The sequence below is a fragment of the Magnolia sinica genome, chromosome 5 (genome assembly GCF_029962835.1).
Source record: "Magnolia sinica isolate HGM2019 chromosome 5, MsV1, whole genome shotgun sequence".
Taxonomy (NCBI): domain Eukaryota; kingdom Viridiplantae; phylum Streptophyta; class Magnoliopsida; order Magnoliales; family Magnoliaceae; genus Magnolia; species Magnolia sinica.
In genome coordinates this window covers 16,678,729-16,684,321 of record NC_080577.1, presented here as the reverse complement: position 1 = coordinate 16,684,321, position 5,593 = coordinate 16,678,729, and positions in this window count along the sequence as shown.

Here is a 5,593-nt window from a genome sequence, read left to right as displayed (position 1 = left end):
TTTTTTGTCTTGCTTGTTGTTGTTGGCCTCTTCTATATGTTAGCAGTCTATGACATTTTATTAGCATACATGCATGCTACTTCAGGAATTGTTGATCAATTTGGTTCTGGAAATTGATCTTTGCATTAATGCAATAGAAATAATGTACTAATTTAAGATGGCTTAAATGCTAAAATGTTGTTGATACAACAATGGCAACTTTGCCGAGGTTACCAGATTCTTTGTTGGTTTCCCTCTTTTTCCCTGTTGCCTAAATTACGATTGTCATGTCTTAGGCGCTGCATGTTGATTGATTTTTCTATTCTATCAACGAGCATCTTGCCATGAGCCAACATTTCTGTCTGAGCTTATGCTTATTGACATCAATTTGCTTGATTTGGCATCATTCTTTTCCCATGAATATATGACCCTCAATATTGTATTAATACATTAGAGGTTCAAAATTTGCATTAAAATAATAGAAATATCGTACTGATTTGGGTTGGTTTAAATGCTAAAATGCTGTTAATACAATGCATGTTGATTGATTTTTTCCATTCTATCAACGGGCATCTTTCCATGAGCCAACATTTCTGTCTGAGCTTATGCTTATTGACATCAATTTGCTTGATTTGGCATCATTCTTTTCCCATGAATATATGGCCCTCAATATTCTATTAATACATTAGATGTTCAAAATTTGCATTAAAATAATAGAAATATCGTACTGGTTTGAGTTGGTTTAAATGCTAAAATGCTGTTAATACAATGGCAGCTTTGCCGAGGCAACCAGTTTCTTCATTGGTTTTCCTCTTTTTCCCTGTTGCCTAAATTATAATTTTCATGTCTTTGGCGCTGCATGTAGGCTGATTTTCCATTCAGTCAACGAGCATCTTGCCATGAGCCAACATTTCTGAGTTTATGCTTATTGACATTAATTTGCTTGATTTTTGCATCATCCTTTTCCCCATTATTATATGACCCTCCTACTGATGAATATCTGTTATATACTTGAACTGATAGAGCTGGACACCGAGCCAAACTGAATTGAGCTTGGCTTGGTTTGGCCAGCAACCTACCTCAGCTCTGCCTGGCTCGGTCCTCGAACCATATTGGCCAGCTCGGATTGGTTCGGTCAGCAGCTTGGGCCAGCTCTAGCCAAGTTCAAGTTGATTTCTTTTTTCTTTCCATTTCAATGATTGGGTCTTGTTGTGTGGCCTTGATTTTCCATTTTCTGAAATGGGTAAGTTTTCTTTTTCAAGCTTGTTCTTTGTTTTTGGAGCTTGTATTGATTTCAATCTCCATTTAAATGATTGGGTTTTTGCATTTCTGAAATGGATTTTTGGGTTTTTCTTGGATTAGCTTTTTTTCATTTTTTAAAAGAAATTGATGTGAATTTGTTTCTATTATGTTGAAATGGGTTTTGGGTTTTGTTTTGTTGGGTTTGATGGGATTCTTCTGGTTTGTTAGGAAGGTAGGGCTTTTAGTAATTTGCATCTTGCATTTGAATGATTTTTGGGTGTTGAATTGATTTTTTTGGTTTTCTGAAAAAACAGGTCTTTTTTTTAGTTGTTTGCATTTCCTAGAATTCTAGCAGTCTGTATTACTTTTTTGGATGATTGGGTCTCGATGTGCTTTGATTTGTGAGAATTTGTTTTATAAATAGCAAAATGGGGATTGTGATTGTGTTATTCTATACCTGTTTCTCCAAGAAATCTAATGCCGTTTGAATGAATAATCTTGATTGTGATTTGGGTTTTGTTTACTTGTTTTGGATTGATGGCTTTCTTCAATATTTCCAAAAATCAAGGAATTGTTCATGATTTCCACTGTTTTACTACTAATGACCTCCATCCATTTCTTCTAGAACTTTTAGAAATTTAGTTAATTAAGCCTTCTTCCGTTTTAGTATCGAGTTTTTTGGTGAGCTGAATTTGCAGTTACTATGGACATGTTCCATGAATTTGGTTCTTTTTCATTGACTTCATAATTTTTTTGCTGATGGGTTTATATAGAATATCCAGAAGTTGTTTTTATTTTTAAATGGAGCTGAGTCGAGTTGAATTTGGGCCATTCCTTGAGTTGAGCTTGGGCCAGCTCGAGCTTGGCTCTAAATTCTTCTGAGCTAAAAAAATCAGCTCTGCTCGGCCTGAGTCCAGCTTTCGAGCCTAGCTGGGCGAGTTAACCGAACTAGCTCAGTTCGTGTCCAGCTCTACTTGATTATCGTAGCATTTTCCTCGCATCTTTTCTACTCTAGATGCTGAATTCATATGGCGTGATGCAAAACCCTTGAGGGCTCAACCTGTTTCAGTGGGTGAATTTGTTATGGTTTTTTTAGTCAGCTGACAATACGCATGTGTTTCTAGCTGAATGCAACTTGCAGAGCCCTACCTGTTTCATTTGGTGAATTGAACATTGTTTTTGTTGGTGCTGGCCCCATTTTGCATTTTTCTGTCTGTTTGGAATTTTTTTTAAATTGAATGGACAAAATTGATTACGGTTCGAAAAACATTTCTAGGAAAACTGGTGGAAATTTAGACTTTTATTATGTGTCTTCTCACCAATTTTTCCAATGAAATCAGTCCCGTCCTTTCAGCAGTAATGAGCCCCCACTTGGAAAAACAAATGGTTATGATTGACTATAATTCTAACAATGTCATAAAATTCAACTTGTTCAAGGTGAGATTCTCGTTGTATCATTCCATACCCTAGCATGATTAAAAGCATTCAAAAGATGAAGAAACTATGGTTGAGATCTGAAGTCACATAGGGCTATTTTTGAAAATTTTGAGAAAAATGTAAATTAATTTTTCAAAGGGCAAAGATAGTTAATTTTGCCCATGGGGCAAACTGATTTTCGCTTTTAAATTGCGACTTATGCAGGCCCTTCATGATTTTCAGTACTAGGAGCGTCCTAGTGCACCGTTAGGGATTAGGGCATGTATCTTTTCCGTGAATTTGTTTTTTTCTGTTTTTATCCTGTGTGGAAACGATTCTCTGGGGGAGAGGTGCAAACGTATCCTTATGGCTCTTCTTCCATTAAGTAGTGCAGGGTTGCATTGCTTTCTCACCGTTTTTTATTTCCTTGGGAATTTACACCTCAGAGCATTTCATTTTCTTGGTGCAACAGTTTTTTGGCTCTTGGTAGAAGGTATTTCTAATGTGGAATATATGCTTCTTCCACCAAAGAAACGTTTTATCCCAACTAATTAGTTTTTAGGGGTACGGGGCCCATGAGATTTCAGGAGGCATTAAAGACTTTCAAGATATAAGGGTGTACTTGTGTAGAATTTAAAAAATCTGCTTGCTTCTTAATTGGTTTCTTGAATTTATTCATGTGAACATACCAGCTTGGATTTTACCTGCTTCTTCCCCCACTCCTAATGGCATCCTTTCTTTTTCTTGGCTTAGAAAATCTCTTGCCGTAAGTAATTGAGACTTTTTCATCCACAACTTCCTTCCCAAGATGTTGATAACGGTTCCAAATGAGAAGCATGAACTTTTTTGGTTTATTGTTTTTAGGTTTTTAATGTCTAGCTGTTGAAATTTATACCCTCAATGCTAGTAGGACCAAATATTAAGAGTTTGGTTCATCAACGAGGTAACTCTTAACAACAATCTGAGAAATATTAGGAGACTTGCAATACTGCAAACCATCAACAACCATATTCATTTAGAAGGCATGAAGACTGGGCGAAACCAAATAAAAATCTTCCATGATGGTCCCAAAGAACACTCCACCCTTCGCTTATGCCTAATTTCCACGAGCTGCCCATTTCACGTTAATCTCTACAAAATCAAAACGAGGTGGGGCCATGCTTTCAAAAAACATGTTTTAGAGAAATTCCCAGACAAGAAAAATAGATTATGCATTAAGAGACCTTTCTGAATTTCTGACCTGCAAAAAAGAACTGTTGCCAAGCCATGGTAGAATTATTTGTTTCTTGCAATTCAACTCTCTCAAGAGTTTGAACCCTTAGGTCTAGGGTTTGAGTACACCTATTGTGTTATGTTATAAAAAAAATGGTACTGCCTATCATTGAGTAAAATTAATTCATATTCAAAGCCTCCATAAAAGCACGTGATAAAGATAGAGATATCCTTAATCTGGTTAAACATATGTTCAGCCGTTTCTATGCACGATGTAAGCTCATAGTGACTAGGACTGCCGGCCGTTGACAGTCTACAACAAGATGTATCCAGCATGCATGCAACCATCAAACTCTAAAACAAGATGTCCAGGGTTTTACAACCAGCACTCTCACCGAGTTTGCCAGGTGTACCAGACGTATCATGATGTGAGCTGCATAATAGCACTTCTGTTTTGAGAGTAATGCTAGGAGTGATTGTCGATCGGAAAAGAAAGAAAGAGTCGACATTAAAACTTGCAAGGGGGGCAAATAAAAATCACTGTGGGCTTCAGAATAGTTTTAGTGGTAGGTGTTCTCATTTGCTTGAGTTTTATATCAACATAAGCTTGTCATAATGTTAAAAATGAGCTGACAAAAATGATGAATAAAGTGAATTATCTCACAAACATCATGGTAGATCCAACAGCCTTTGGTGTTGTTGCTGTTTGCTTCCATAATCCGATTGCCTGACCACAGGAAGAAGTTTATAAGCAATAAACATGCCATCTTGTGTTTTCATATGATAGATGAAGCATCCCTCCAGCTGGATGATCCAAACTACCAGAAATCACTAATCTTCCTTGGGACTTCAACCTTTTGCGGCTACATAATTCCTAATGGTTGGCTAATATCGGGCAGACCTATCAGGATTTGGCCCATGTTTAAGATTGATGGTCATGCACACAAGCAGGGTTGATGTCTTTGTAATAAATATTGCAAAGATTTTTAAAATCCAGCTATAATAATATATCCTAATTATATCAAGTTTAAAAAAAATTCAAAAGCTCTTAAAATTTCGTGCTTTTCCTCACAAAATTATCCAGATATTCACAGATTGAGGTGCTTTTAGAGAGGAAATTACAAACATGCTCTCATCTAACTTTTCCTTTTAGTGAAAGTCAGAGATTTGTAGGCCCCACATGGTATGTGTGAAACATCCAAATCAACAAATGGGCTGCAATTGAATTTGGATGTTTTGAGATGCATATATTTCTTTTTATGGATTGGCCAATTCATGATTGGATGCTCCAGAACTTTGGTCCATCTAATAATAATGTCGGTTTCCCCACACACACCAGCTGATGGAGGGCCGGATCAAATTCACTTGCTTGCGGCATATCAATTTAGTGATCAGTCCGCTAGTTGCTTTGATCCCAGCCTCTGCTTCCCCACCCAGTACTTGAATTTTTCAGTAGAAATGCCTTCATGAGCTTATTCATTAAGGGACATTGAGTGCAATCTGTCTTTCTTTTGTTCCTTTCTTTCCGCCAGCAGACGATGAATGAACTGCTGCAATATTTATTTATTTGCATCAATGGATGGATGATCAACATGGGTCACCTTGTGGGCAAAACCTAGATGTTGAGCAACATCCGCCTTGCTTGTTCCAAACCTGCAGTACAACCACTAGCCATGCCTGAAACTGAAAAATCATTTCGCATGTTTCTCCTCAGGCCAGCTAGCTTAAGGCTCGACGATACACG